Source organism: Corvus hawaiiensis, chromosome 12 (genome assembly GCF_020740725.1).
Source record: "Corvus hawaiiensis isolate bCorHaw1 chromosome 12, bCorHaw1.pri.cur, whole genome shotgun sequence".
Lineage (NCBI taxonomy): Eukaryota > Metazoa > Chordata > Aves > Passeriformes > Corvidae > Corvus > Corvus hawaiiensis.
The window spans coordinates 61408-75834 of record NC_063224.1 but is presented as its reverse complement, the minus strand read 5'-3'; the positions used below and the strand labels follow the sequence as shown (position 1 = coordinate 75834).

At 53.4% G+C, this 14427-nt stretch overlaps 1 long non-coding RNA gene across 1 annotated transcript in view; it reads left to right on the top strand.

The window, feature by feature from the left end:
• The window catches only part of LOC125332172, a 30698-nt gene extending 29968 nt beyond the window's left edge, over window positions 1-730 (top strand). Inside the window, exon 4 of the long non-coding RNA XR_007206387.1 lies at window positions 691-730. This is a non-coding gene — a long non-coding RNA (uncharacterized LOC125332172). The remainder of the gene's footprint in view (window positions 1-690) is intronic.
• Window positions 731-14427: the final 13697 nt, after the last annotated feature.

The following is a 14427-nucleotide window of genomic DNA, read 5'->3' as shown; positions in this document are numbered from 1 at the left end:
ATCTGGAGGGGACAGAAGGAATATTTTGGAGGCAAAATGGGGAACTCAGTAGTGGACAGATGGGGAACATTTTGGGGGCAACACTTGACAAACTCTCTGGGGTGGAGAACGAAGACATTGAGGGAAAAATGAGGTGATGAGCAGTGGGCACGTAGGGAAGGTCGTGGGGGTAAATGTTGAGAAAAGCCCCATGGTATTCAAGAAATCCTTGGAAGCAGGACTGAGGAATTCAGTGGTGGAAAGATAGAGGAATTTTGCAGGGGTAAAACTTCCAAAGATCTAAGAGTTGAGAGTGAGTGTTTTTAGGTAAAAAGGATGTCTTGTTGAAGTTGGGCGTCTGGATTGTGGCATTTGTGGATCACAGGGTGTTTTTGCAGAAAGTAGGAGAAAAAGAAGACTCCCAAAGCCTCGGTAGCTGTGTTAAGAAATCCCTCGCAGGGAAGAAAGGTACCTAAACCTCCTAGAAGTAGGGACTAATTAGCACGGGAAGGGGAAAACCCACCCCCAGTGGGAGAGAGCCCGCCGGGTAAGGGAAGAGAAGGATGCCCTTAAGAAGGAGCAGGGAAGGTGAATTTCTCGGTTTGCTAAAATGTATCAAAAAGTTTGGAATCTGGGTCTGTGTGGAGGCCGGGATTTTCTCGGCCATATGCAGAGCCCAGCATTAGGAATAAAGTTTTGATATCCTTCCAGCACCCAAACGCAACAGAGGGAATCCTGGAGGAGGTGGAAAACGCTGTCCCTCCGTCGGTGGAATTCCTGGGAAATGGAAAGCAGCAGAAGCAGCAAGAACAGAGTTGGAAGCAGGCTCCAGCCGGGTAAGGCAGACACCAAATCCTTTGGAACTGGGCAGGGGTGGGAAGAATTAATTCTTACATTCGTAGCCCATGGATTCCTGAGCAGGATCCCGGCAGGGAAGACTGCAGGGATCAGACTGGGGACTGATCCCAGCTGGGGGCATGAGCCTTGGAATTGGCTGAAGGGAAGAAAGAGGGATCCTTTGAGCACAAGGATCAGCTGTCAAATGCGGAGATGGCATCAGACAATTCCTCGGGAGGGTTTAGTTCCTGGGCCAAATCGATCTCCTGCCTTGTGAAGGAGCTCAGAGACCTGGGAAGAGCCCAAGCAACGCAGGGAATGCAGTGGCAGATAAAACTGCCGGGGAGCGGTGGGGAAAAGCATCGAACAGGGGGCCTCGTTTTGTACAGGAACGGTACAAACAAATGTCCAAAAGAGCAGGAATCCAATGGGATTTTACGTATTCCTCGGAGACCACAATCCAGTGGGAAGGCTGAGAGAAGGAAACAAAGCCTAAAAAGGCAAATGAGCCAAATCCTGCCCAAAGCCTCCAATGGCCACATTCCCTGGCATTGCTGAGGACTTCAGCCGAGCTCCAGGCAAAAGGTGAGCCCCTATGGAATCCTTTCTGGGAGACCATATCCAGCTGGGACCCTTCCTGGAGAAGGCCATGGGATATGGGTTATCCCAGGTCCAGAGAATATGTCATTTCCTTGGAAAAACACTTGGATCACTGCATCACTTTCTTGTTTCAGGCTCACCAGTCAGCCGGGCTATCCAAGTCCATCCTCCCCAGCGGGGAGAGCGGGAGCACGTCCGGCCATGGAGAATTTCTGGGAGAGCCCGGGAGAAGAAAGAAGGCTCCAGCTTCACAGATCTGTGTCATAACCCATCCTGTCGGCCGCTCCTGTTTGATCCCGGTGCATTTGTCCTCTTGGATTCAACCTGAGCGGCGCTAATTGCTGGCAATGAAGCAGCCTTTGGTACTTCTTTTCCACGAAACCTCTCCATCCTGCCCTTCAATCCTGTTGCGAACACGGGGAAAACCCGAAACTCCGTTTTTTCCCCTCTCCCCTTCACTTTGCCTCCTCTTTTCTTGCAGGCTTTGGGCTATCCAGGCTTGCATGTGGATTAGGCAGAGCAGCCTGTAAGCTCAGCTCCAGGTGGGATTGCAGCGGTGTTGGAAGCACCAGGGATTCTCCCAAGGTTTGGTGTGAGGAGCTGCATCTTGGGAGGGGCTGGGATTTTGTGCACTTCTGGGGTTTTTTTTTCCTGTTTGCCTTTTGGGCTGCCTCAGAGAAAAGGCTGAAAACCGAAGAAGCTGAGGGGGGGTTCCCAAATTCCTTTCCAGCCCTTCAGAGGAGGCACAAAGCCACGTGCAGCTGAGGAAAGGGATGTGAGGAGAATGGCAATAATGGAGCCTTGGGACTCTGCACTTCATTCTTTTCACGTGTTTGGAGGTGCAGGAAATGCCAAACCCCACAGGAATTCTGCGTCTGTAACATCGGGTGCAACCTCTTGAAACCCAAGTGCTCAGTGGGGTTTTCCCAAGGGTAAATCCCGATGTGACATGGCAAAGCTTCAGTGAGGATTTCCAGGCTCGACTGCACAGCTTTTGGGAAAGCTCAGTAACCAAACAAGAGCAGATTTCTGTCGGATTTGGATCAAACGTGGCGTTTAAATCTGGGACAGCTCAGCTCCCCGGGTGGGAAAGTGCTTGGAGTAGCCGAGAGCTGAGCCGTTGTTGAGAATTCCAAGCGTTGTGTCCTTACGCTCCTTAATACAGCGTTTAAATAATTGATCCTGAATGGAGACAGTATCAGAGGGCTTTGTTAGAGGGGCAGGGATGTTTTTTCACGTGGCAGTGTGTCGGGATAGTCAAGACTCCTTACGTCAGAATTAATTGGTCTTCCTTCTTTTCCCTTTTGTTCTTTCTAGATTGTGGCTGAGTGGGGAGAATATTTGGGATAAAGAAACGAAATGCCCGAGGGAAGCTTCGTGTTCCCGTGGGGATGCTTTAGGCGCGTGCAGCTTCTGAGCTGCACCGAGGCTCCCCCAGAAGCCTTCCGAAGCTGGAAGGGCCGGGGAAGAGAATTCCAGGAGAGGTGTGGGAAGCGCTTTCTGCCAGGTCTGGACAGCACCGAGGTGGGAATGACTTCAAAGTGTTCCTTGTCCCTGTCCTGTTCCCAGCCCAGGACAAAGTTGGTGTTCCCTGAGCGGCTGCGGTTCCCTGGATGTGGCAGGAGGAGGTCTCTGCCGGGGAGTGGGAGAAATGTCCCTGCCCGGTGCCGTGTCCTTGGCGGGCAGAGAGCGCCGATCGTGGCAAGGGGGGTTTGTGAGTGTGGAATCAATCCTAGCTCCTTTTTAAGGGGGTGTTTTAATGAGTCATCAGCAGGGACCACTTTTAGCCAGCTTTAGTTGAGTTCCTTTTGCACAGGTTTCATGTGGCTTTGATGGTGAAATCACCAAACCCTGAAGTTTGCCAAATTACCCCTGAAAAGCTTTAATGAACCAATCCTGAGGGAACTGGGGATTAGGTATCTGGGATCTTATGGCCCTTTGAGGCCATGTTGGGTTTACCCCCTGATTTTGGTGCCGAGGGAAACTCCAAGTTAAGAATAATCCAAATATGAAGCACTTCTCACAAAACTCAGCTTTGCAAACCTTTATTTGGGCTAAAAGAGAAAAGATGGGAATGCCCTTGGCAGAAAAGCAGCTGTGAGGCACAGCAGGCTTCAAATGCCTGTCAGCAGGAGCTCCAGGAGAAACGGCTGCTGGCTGCGGGCATCCTGGGCTTTCCAGGCAGGTTTTGTAGCGGATTGCAAGGCAGTTCTCCTGCCTCTGGGGGGTGGCACCTGCATCCCACTGGAAAGGGAAAATGTGGAGAGAGCGGCAAGCGGGAAGACGGTTGCTGATGTGTGTCCTTGGATTGCAGTTCCTCCCGGTGGGTCTGTGCTGCTGGAAGTTTGAAGGAGATCAGTCCTGGAGTACGTGTGGGTTCACCGGTGGGGTTTGGGAGCGACGCTGGACATGAAATTCCAGGGATGTTCCCCTTGCTGGAGTGAGAAGCAGTGGAAGCACTTTGCTGTCTGCTTCTTCATCGCCTTCACCTCGGTCCCCTGGGGCTCCAGGTAATCCCCTCTCACCTTTGCTTTTCCAAGGGTCTCTAAATGAGGGCTTGAGCTTTGGTGCAGCTCCCTTTACAGGGAAGATCTGTTCCAGGAAAGGTCTCCTGGTCTGGACCGATGGCGTTGCAGGAAGAGCAGGAAACCCCAGAGCTCCTGTGGCTCCCTCATCTGATTTGCCTGCAGGCAGCAAGGATCATTCCCAAGTGTCATCCCCTGGCTCCGTGACTCGGGGAGGTTGTGTTCCCCCAAAGGCCAGGGGCCGCTTTGTGTTGCAGCTCACGGAAGTCCAGCTCGGTGGTGCTGGGTTTGGTTTTTGTGTGCAATGAAGGCACTAAAAAATTCCCCTCCTTCACTGGCACAGCCCTGGAGCGGGAGCAGATTCCCCTTATCCCGGAGTTATCCCGCTCCTGCCCTGGATCCCTGCGGTGCCGTGTGTTCTCCAAGCTCACAGCACTGCTGGCTCTAAACAAGAAAAACAATCCCTGTTCCTTCTCTTCTCCGTCCTTGATGTTCCCAGGCCCTGCATCTCCCTGGCTATTCCCTGTGGGAGTCTTCATCTCCATCCCACCTTATCCCGATCAAGTAAGGGTCTGAGACGTGTTTAGCAGCAAATGCATTCTTGTAAAGAAAGCCAAGAGCAAGGAGCGTCCAGGTGCAGAGAAGTCTTTAGAAAAGCATTCCAGACGTGCAAATGAGGGTTGTGTCTTCCTGCATGTCCTGTTGTTTTTTCTCTGTCAGGTTTTGGAAGGGTTTTCTCTCAGTGATTTCCTGCAGTCCAGGTGCATCCCTTCTTTTGTCCAAATCCAGTGCCAGAGGATCGAACAACTGACGAGTGGGGTCTGGGATGAAAACGGTTCTCCTAAAATGAGGGAAACAATGCTAGAAGAGAAATGAGCATCCTTTTAATGCCTGGAATAAAAATGCTGGAAAAGGGCAATTTTATTTGATATGGTGTCTTTCTCTTTTTTTTTTTCCATGGCTAAAACTGCACGGTGAGCAATCAGAGCAGAAATATGAAATGCAGGAGTCTTGGATTCCACAGTGGGATTAACTTCCCTTTTCTGCTCTCTTTCAGGACAGGAAAAACCACTGAACTCGCCCCATCTTTGGGACCAAGAGCTTTGGTGTTGGAGTAGGCAAAGCCAGCTAGGGCCCCCCTTGTCCTGCCCATGGTGTGGGTCAGGGACAGGCTCCTCTTCTCCTCTGGGCTGGGATGAACTGCCTAGGGAATGCTCTTTCTGACAGGCCGGTCCTAGCCCCGGCTACTGGAAATGGGCAGAGGTGAAGAGGCAAGTGCCAGAGTTCCTTGGGGATGATGGAATTGTGGTGTTTGGCTGTGCCCAGAGGGGCAGGTTGGGCATTTTTGTGTGTCTGAGGACCGGTTTGGGTGCTGGGGAGCCCGGGGAGCCGAGCTCTCAGTGCATTCCCAGCTCTGCCGGGGGTGGGAGCTGGTGCAGGGCTGGGTGACAGCCTCTGGTCGGGCTCGGGGCAGGCCCTGGGCCCGGCACAGACACGCTGGGGTGGTTTGGGGCCGCTTGGGGAGCCGTGGGAGGCAAATGAGGGATGGTGCTGGGCGGAGCGATCGGCCTGCGCTCGTGTCAGCGCAGCCGTGCAGGGCACTGGGATCTGGGTAAAACACCAGCTCTCCTGGTGTTCAGGGAGGCAAGGTCTGAGGGACTGGATTTACTTGGGACTTTCCAGGACAGCAGGAAGAAGAGGAAATGTGGTGCCAGAGGTGCGTCCCATCCGGTTGCATTTCCCTCTTTCCCATTTCCATTTCCTCCTCAGTGCAGGTGTCCCCTGCAGCCCATGAGCACGGGGCCGGTGACAACTCCCTGTCTGTAGAGGGATTCCTTATGGAACAAGGGCAGATGACACTTGTGTGAGGCTTACGACTGTTAGAATTAGACCAGGATGGGTTAAGAAAAAGAAAACTAGAATGGTGTGTTCATCTTACTGGTCAATTAACAAATAGAATCCACACTTCTGTAAGAAAAAATACAGTGTATGGAGCATATAGAAGAAGCTGGTTTTGCCTGCTGCTGCTGCTTGGCTTTATCATGTAACCCCATTCGAACTCTGCCTTCAAGACAGCTGTGAGACTGTGAAATAAAGAACTCAGCAGAACAGCAGCCTCCTCTGCTCTTTCACCCTGGTCCGAGAGGGAAGGGTACCCTGTCAAAGGCTCAACACTTGCCTTTCTGACTTTGTTTCTAAATTTCTACCTTTCTAATTTTGTTTCTAATTTTTTTTTTCTTTCTAACTTTGTTTGTTTTTAACTTTCGACCTTTGGAAATTTGTTTGTTTCTTGTATTTTACCTCTTTGTTTGTTTCTAAATTTCTGCTGTTGTAACTTTGTTTCTACTTTTTACATTTCATTCGTTTTTAACTTTTTACCATTCCTCCCAGCGAGGGATGTGTGCAGAACACTAAAACCTGTTAAGTTCTTCACTTTTACATCTATAGGCAAGTGCTACTGATTTAGATGTAAATTCATTTTGAAATGAGCCAGCCCTCTCTCTCTACTCTGTCGCATACAGGAATATAAGAAGCTGGGAATAGAGATCAGCAAGTTTTGCGAATAACGAGCCGGCGTTTTTCTGTAGGAAGGAAAGAAGCAAGTGCCTGGCCCCAGGAGCCGAGACGCTCGGGCTGCAGGAGCTGCAGAGCGCCCAGAGGCGGCTTTTCCCTCTGCTCTGTCCCTGCCCCCGGGCTGAGCTGGGCGGCGCTGCTGCCGCCTGGTGGCGAGAGCGCGGCACTGCCGCCCCCGACACGGCGCCCCGGCGCTGCTGCCGCCCGGTGCCGGCTGAGCCGAGAGGGCGGGCGGCGGCCTCGGTGGCTGCCGAGCGTGGCAAGGGCAAGGAGCGGGAGCGAGCGGGGCGGTGTCTGTCAGCGGAGGGGAGGGGCGAAGGGCGGCTCGGAGCGCCGAGGGACACGGCCGTGCGTGAGCGGGGCCACAGCTATGGAAAGGAGTGGGCGCCGTGCGGGGCGGTGACCGCGAGGAATGACAGGGCGGGGGGCGGGGCCGGTTTTGCCGGGCAGCAGAGGCGCGGTCGCAGCGCGACCTGGGCGGGGGGCACCGGGCGGGCACGGTCGGAATCGAGCCGCCCGCGTGTCGCTCTCAAGGAGGCGGCTCGGAAAGGAAGGCGCAGTTGGGCGCTCTCGGGACGGCGTTAAGTGACGTTTTTATTAGAACCTGCCAGGACCTTGCAGAGGGTGGTTTACACTTCCGCCACACTCAAGATGGCGGACGCACTAGGCCCCTTTGAGAGGTGTCCCTGCCGATGCCTGCCGCCGGTCGCGGAGCAGTCGCCCGCCTCCGGCGCCGCTGACCCCACCAGCCGTGTCCTCGCACCGGGAAGCACCGCGGAAAATCTCGCGGAAAGCGCGGGGCCGGCGTCGGAGTCCGGGCCGGATTCAGGCAGCCGAATAGACGCCCTTGTGAGGAGCGGCGGGGGCCCTTAAGTGTACCACACTAAAGATGGCGGCTCGACCGGAAGTGGCTTCTGCCAGCACCCAAGATGGCGGCGAAGGGCGGAAGTTTCGTCACCGCCACACTAAAGATGGCGGCCGTGTACGCTGTTTTCTGACCTTCTCAATATGGCGGCAGGGAAGGCCCCCCCAAGGTGCGTCTATTCGGCTGCCTGAACGCAACGCCGACGCCAGCCCAGCGCTTGCACGCAGATTTCTGAGGCGTTTCCCGCTATGCGGACACCGACTGTGGGGTCAGCGGCGCCTGGGGCAGGCGGGAGCATTCAGGCAGTCGAATAGACGGAGCGGGGGGGGGGGGTGTCCTTCCGGCCGCCATCTTGAGAAGGTCGAATAGCCACTGACCCGATCGCCACATTGGTGCGGTCCCGGTGACTTCCGCCCTTCTTCGCCGGGAGCGGCAATGGCGGGGAGCCCGGGGAGCAGCGCGGCCGGGCCGGGGGCACCGGGGCGGGTGCTCCGGGCTCGGAGGTGAGCGGGGAACGGGGACAGCCCCGAGCGGACGGTGGGGGCCGCGGGGGATCGGTATTCCGGCCCAGGGATGGGTGTCCCGGCACAGGGATGGGTGTCCAGGCACAGGGATGGGTTCCTGGACTATCTAATAATATTATATAACGATCGTACAAGGAGATCTATATAAAAAATCCTCCATTGTCATCCTTCTCCCAGCCCCTCTGTGTTTTCAGGATCTTGGGGGAAGAGTTTGGGTCTGGACAAGGCTCTCGGGCACAGGGTGGGATTCTTGGGGTGCAGGGCCAGGATTTGGACTCGATGCTCCCTGCGGGTCCCTTCCAGCCCAGGAAATGCTGCGATCCTGTGCCTCTGAGGGTGAAATAAAGGGCACCGGTGGGGTTTGTGCCCGCTGTGTTCACGGCCCCGCCGGCTCAGGGCGGGTTCAAGGCGCAGCTGCCCCGAGCCAGCGGGACCGGCCGGGGCTGCTCGCTCCCGGTGCTGCCGCCTTGTGGGGAGAGCCCGGCACTGCAGCCCGCACAGGCGCTGGACCACGGGATGGGCGTGGAACAGCAGCGCAGGGAGTGCTGAGGCAGCGCAGGGAATGCTGCGGTCCCAGGGAAGGCTGAGGCGTCCCCTGCTCGGGGCACTCGGCAGCAAATCCCTGATGTTGAGCAGAAAAAGGAAAGTTCTGGGTTAATGGGAGGAGGTTTCTGGAATGGAGCTGGGACAGGTGCTGATCCACGCATGGAATCACGAGGTGGTTTGGCTTGGAAGGGACCACCAAGATCCTTTACACTCTGTTTGTTGTCTGGTTCCACAGCAAAGACCATCCAGAACTGCCACCTCACCCTCACGGACAGCAGGAATGTCTTCCATAGCTCTTGTTTCGGAATGGGAATGGCTGTTGGGAGCTCTGGCAGGACCAGGTAAGAAGAGAAATGGGATCATTCTGGCTGCTGCTGGAGGTGGTTTTCTGCTTTCAGGCTGTTCTTCTCATTGATCCTTTCACAGCAGTGTTCTAGGGCACATTTGAGGGTAATTCCAGGAATTTCAAACCAGATAAAAACTGGTGGGGCAGAAATGTGCACCTGATCCATTTCTGGTAATTCCAAGCTTCTCCCACAACACCGTTCCAGGGGAAAGCTGATGAAAGGGTAAAGATGCAGAGGAACAAGTGCTGTAAACCCCCCATGCGCTCTTGACAGAGCAAACCTTGCAGTACTCCCAGCAGATCTCTTGGAGAAAGTGTGGGATCGCAAGGTTTTCCGGGAAAGCAAAACAGGGGCGGAGATGAGGGAATAGGCTTCCAGTTCTTCCTTTAGCTGAAAGCCTGGGGGAATTGAGAGGGGCCACAAGAACTGTTTGTGTAGGAAAATGGGAGTTTGGGGGCTGAATCTGAGTTTCTCTCTGGGGCGTTTTTGAGGGAAAAGCTGAGGTGCTGTTTAAGGGAGAGAGTGCACATTTTTGGGATGGAAAAGGTTTGATCAATATTGTAGAGGAAGTAAAATGTTGGGGGTAAAAGTGGATGCAATCTGGAGGGGACAGAAGGAATATTTTGGAGGCAAAATGGGGAACTCAGTAGTGGACAGATGGGGAACATTTTGGGGGCAACACTTGACAAACTCTCTGGGGTGGAGAACGAAGACATTGAGGGAAAAATGAGGTGATGAGCAGTGGGCACGTAGGGAAGGTCGTGGGGGTAAATGTTGAGAAAAGCCCCATGGTATTCAAGAAATCCTTGGAAGCAGGACTGAGGAATTCAGTGGTGGAAAGATAGAGGAATTTTGCAGGGGTAAAACTTCCAAAGATCTAAGAGTTGAGAGTGAGTGTTTTTAGGTAAAAAGGATGTCTTGTTGAAGTTGGGCGTCTGGATTGTGGCATTTGTGGATCACAGGGTGTTTTTGCAGAAAGTAGGAGAAAAAGAAGACTCCCAAAGCCTCGGTAGCTGTGTTAAGAAATCCCTCGCAGGGAAGAAAGGTACCTAAACCTCCTAGAAGTAGGGACTAATTAGCACGGGAAGGGGAAAACCCACCCCCAGTGGGAGAGAGCCCGCCGGGTAAGGGAAGAGAAGGATGCCCTTAAGAAGGAGCAGGGAAGGTGAATTTCTCGGTTTGCTAAAATGTATCAAAAAGTTTGGAATCTGGGTCTGTGTGGAGGCCGGGATTTTCTCGGCCATATGCAGAGCCCAGCATTAGGAATAAAGTTTTGATATCCTTCCAGCACCCAAACGCAACAGAGGGAATCCTGGAGGAGGTGGAAAACGCTGTCCCTCCGTCGGTGGAATTCCTGGGAAATGGAAAGCAGCAGAAGCAGCAAGAACAGAGTTGGAAGCAGGCTCCAGCCGGGTAAGGCAGACACCAAATCCTTTGGAACTGGGCAGGGGTGGGAAGAATTAATTCTTACATTCGTAGCCCATGGATTCCTGAGCAGGATCCCGGCAGGGAAGACTGCAGGGATCAGACTGGGGACTGATCCCAGCTGGGGGCATGAGCCTTGGAATTGGCTGAAGGGAAGAAAGAGGGATCCTTTGAGCACAAGGATCAGCTGTCAAATGCGGAGATGGCATCAGACAATTCCTCGGGAGGGTTTAGTTCCTGGGCCAAATCGATCTCCTGCCTTGTGAAGGAGCTCAGAGACCTGGGAAGAGCCCAAGCAACGCAGGGAATGCAGTGGCAGATAAAACTGCCGGGGAGCGGTGGGGAAAAGCATCGAACAGGGGGCCTCGTTTTGTACAGGAACGGTACAAACAAATGTCCAAAAGAGCAGGAATCCAATGGGATTTTACGTATTCCTCGGAGACCACAATCCAGTGGGAAGGCTGAGAGAAGGAAACAAAGCCTAAAAAGGCAAATGAGCCAAATCCTGCCCAAAGCCTCCAATGGCCACATTCCCTGGCATTGCTGAGGACTTCAGCCGAGCTCCAGGCAAAAGGTGAGCCCCTATGGAATCCTTTCTGGGAGACCATATCCAGCTGGGACCCTTCCTGGAGAAGGCCATGGGATATGGGTTATCCCAGGTCCAGAGAATATGTCATTTCCTTGGAAAAACACTTGGATCACTGCATCACTTTCTTGTTTCAGGCTCACCAGTCAGCCGGGCTATCCAAGTCCATCCTCCCCAGCGGGGAGAGCGGGAGCACGTCCGGCCATGGAGAATTTCTGGGAGAGCCCGGGAGAAGAAAGAAGGCTCCAGCTTCACAGATCTGTGTCATAACCCATCCTGTCGGCCGCTCCTGTTTGATCCCGGTGCATTTGTCCTCTTGGATTCAACCTGAGCGGCGCTAATTGCTGGCAATGAAGCAGCCTTTGGTACTTCTTTTCCACGAAACCTCTCCATCCTGCCCTTCAATCCTGTTGCGAACACGGGGAAAACCCGAAACTCCGTTTTTTCCCCTCTCCCCTTCACTTTGCCTCCTCTTTTCTTGCAGGCTTTGGGCTATCCAGGCTTGCATGTGGATTAGGCAGAGCAGCCTGTAAGCTCAGCTCCAGGTGGGATTGCAGCGGTGTTGGAAGCACCAGGGATTCTCCCAAGGTTTGGTGTGAGGAGCTGCATCTTGGGAGGGGCTGGGATTTTGTGCACTTCTGGGGTTTTTTTTTCCTGTTTGCCTTTTGGGCTGCCTCAGAGAAAAGGCTGAAAACCGAAGAAGCTGAGGGGGGGTTCCCAAATTCCTTTCCAGCCCTTCAGAGGAGGCACAAAGCCACGTGCAGCTGAGGAAAGGGATGTGAGGAGAATGGCAATAATGGAGCCTTGGGACTCTGCACTTCATTCTTTTCACGTGTTTGGAGGTGCAGGAAATGCCAAACCCCACAGGAATTCTGCGTCTGTAACATCGGGTGCAACCTCTTGAAACCCAAGTGCTCAGTGGGGTTTTCCCAAGGGTAAATCCCGATGTGACATGGCAAAGCTTCAGTGAGGATTTCCAGGCTCGACTGCACAGCTTTTGGGAAAGCTCAGTAACCAAACAAGAGCAGATTTCTGTCGGATTTGGATCAAACGTGGCGTTTAAATCTGGGACAGCTCAGCTCCCCGGGTGGGAAAGTGCTTGGAGTAGCCGAGAGCTGAGCCGTTGTTGAGAATTCCAAGCGTTGTGTCCTTACGCTCCTTAATACAGCGTTTAAATAATTGATCCTGAATGGAGACAGTATCAGAGGGCTTTGTTAGAGGGGCAGGGATGTTTTTTCACGTGGCAGTGTGTCGGGATAGTCAAGACTCCTTACGTCAGAATTAATTGGTCTTCCTTCTTTTCCCTTTTGTTCTTTCTAGATTGTGGCTGAGTGGGGAGAATATTTGGGATAAAGAAACGAAATGCCCGAGGGAAGCTTCGTGTTCCCGTGGGGATGCTTTAGGCGCGTGCAGCTTCTGAGCTGCACCGAGGCTCCCCCAGAAGCCTTCCGAAGCTGGAAGGGCCGGGGAAGAGAATTCCAGGAGAGGTGTGGGAAGCGCTTTCTGCCAGGTCTGGACAGCACCGAGGTGGGAATGACTTCAAAGTGTTCCTTGTCCCTGTCCTGTTCCCAGCCCAGGACAAAGTTGGTGTTCCCTGAGCGGCTGCGGTTCCCTGGATGTGGCAGGAGGAGGTCTCTGCCGGGGAGTGGGAGAAATGTCCCTGCCCGGTGCCGTGTCCTTGGCGGGCAGAGAGCGCCGATCGTGGCAAGGGGGGTTTGTGAGTGTGGAATCAATCCTAGCTCCTTTTTAAGGGGGTGTTTTAATGAGTCATCAGCAGGGACCACTTTTAGCCAGCTTTAGTTGAGTTCCTTTTGCACAGGTTTCATGTGGCTTTGATGGTGAAATCACCAAACCCTGAAGTTTGCCAAATTACCCCTGAAAAGCTTTAATGAACCAATCCTGAGGGAACTGGGGATTAGGTATCTGGGATCTTATGGCCCTTTGAGGCCATGTTGGGTTTACCCCCTGATTTTGGTGCCGAGGGAAACTCCAAGTTAAGAATAATCCAAATATGAAGCACTTCTCACAAAACTCAGCTTTGCAAACCTTTATTTGGGCTAAAAGAGAAAAGATGGGAATGCCCTTGGCAGAAAAGCAGCTGTGAGGCACAGCAGGCTTCAAATGCCTGTCAGCAGGAGCTCCAGGAGAAACGGCTGCTGGCTGCGGGCATCCTGGGCTTTCCAGGCAGGTTTTGTAGCGGATTGCAAGGCAGTTCTCCTGCCTCTGGGGGGTGGCACCTGCATCCCACTGGAAAGGGAAAATGTGGAGAGAGCGGCAAGCGGGAAGACGGTTGCTGATGTGTGTCCTTGGATTGCAGTTCCTCCCGGTGGGTCTGTGCTGCTGGAAGTTTGAAGGAGATCAGTCCTGGAGTACGTGTGGGTTCACCGGTGGGGTTTGGGAGCGACGCTGGACATGAAATTCCAGGGATGTTCCCCTTGCTGGAGTGAGAAGCAGTGGAAGCACTTTGCTGTGTGCTTCTTCATCGCCTTCACCTCGGTCCCCTGGGGCTCCAGGTAATCCCCTCTCACCTTTGCTTTTCCAAGGGTCTCTAAATGAGGGCTTGAGCTTTGGTGCAGCTCCCTTTACAGGGAAGATCTGTTCCAGGAAAGGTCTCCTGGTCTGGACCGATGGCGTTGCAGGAAGAGCAGGAAACCCCAGAGCTCCTGTGGCTCCCTCATCTGATTTGCCTGCAGGCAGCAAGGATCATTCCCAAGTGTCATCCCCTGGCTCCGTGACTCGGGGAGGTTGTGTTCCCCCAAAGGCCAGGGGCCGCTTTGTGTTGCAGCTCACGGAAGTCCAGCTCGGTGGTGCTGGGTTTGGTTTTTGTGTGCAATGAAGGCACTAAAAAATTCCCCTCCTTCACTGGCACAGCCCTGGAGCGGGAGCAGATTCCCCTTATCCCGGAGTTATCCCGCTCCTGCCCTGGATCCCTGCGGTGCCGTGTGTTCTCCAAGCTCACAGCACTGCTGGCTCTAAACAAGAAAAACAATCCCTGTTCCTTCTCTTCTCCGTCCTTGATGTTCCCAGGCCCTGCATCTCCCTGGCTATTCCCTGTGGGAGTCTTCATCTCCATCCCACCTTATCCCGATCAAGTAAGGGTCTGAGACGTGTTTAGCAGCAAATGCATTCTTGTAAAGAAAGCCAAGAGCAAGGAGCGTCCAGGTGCAGAGAAGTCTTTAGAAAAGCATTCCAGACGTGCAAATGAGGGTTGTGTCTTCCTGCATGTCCTGTTGTTTTTTCTCTGTCAGGTTTTGGAAGGGTTTTCTCTCAGTGATTTCCTGCAGTCCAGGTGCGTCCCTTCTTTTGTCCAAATCCAGTGCCAGAGGATCGAACAACTGACGAGTGGGGTCTGGGATGAAAACGGTTCTCCTAAAATGAGGGAAACAATGCTAGAAGAGAAATGAGCATCCTTTTAATGCCTGGAATAAAAATGCTGGAAAAGGGCAATTTTATTTGATATGGTGTCTTTCTCTTTTTTTTTTTCCATGGCTAAAACTGCACGGTGAGCAATCAGAGCAGAAATATGAAATGCAGGAGTCTTGGATTCCACAGTGGGATTAACTTCCCTTTTCTGCTCTCTTTCAGGACAGGAAAAAACCACTGAACTCGCCCCATCTTT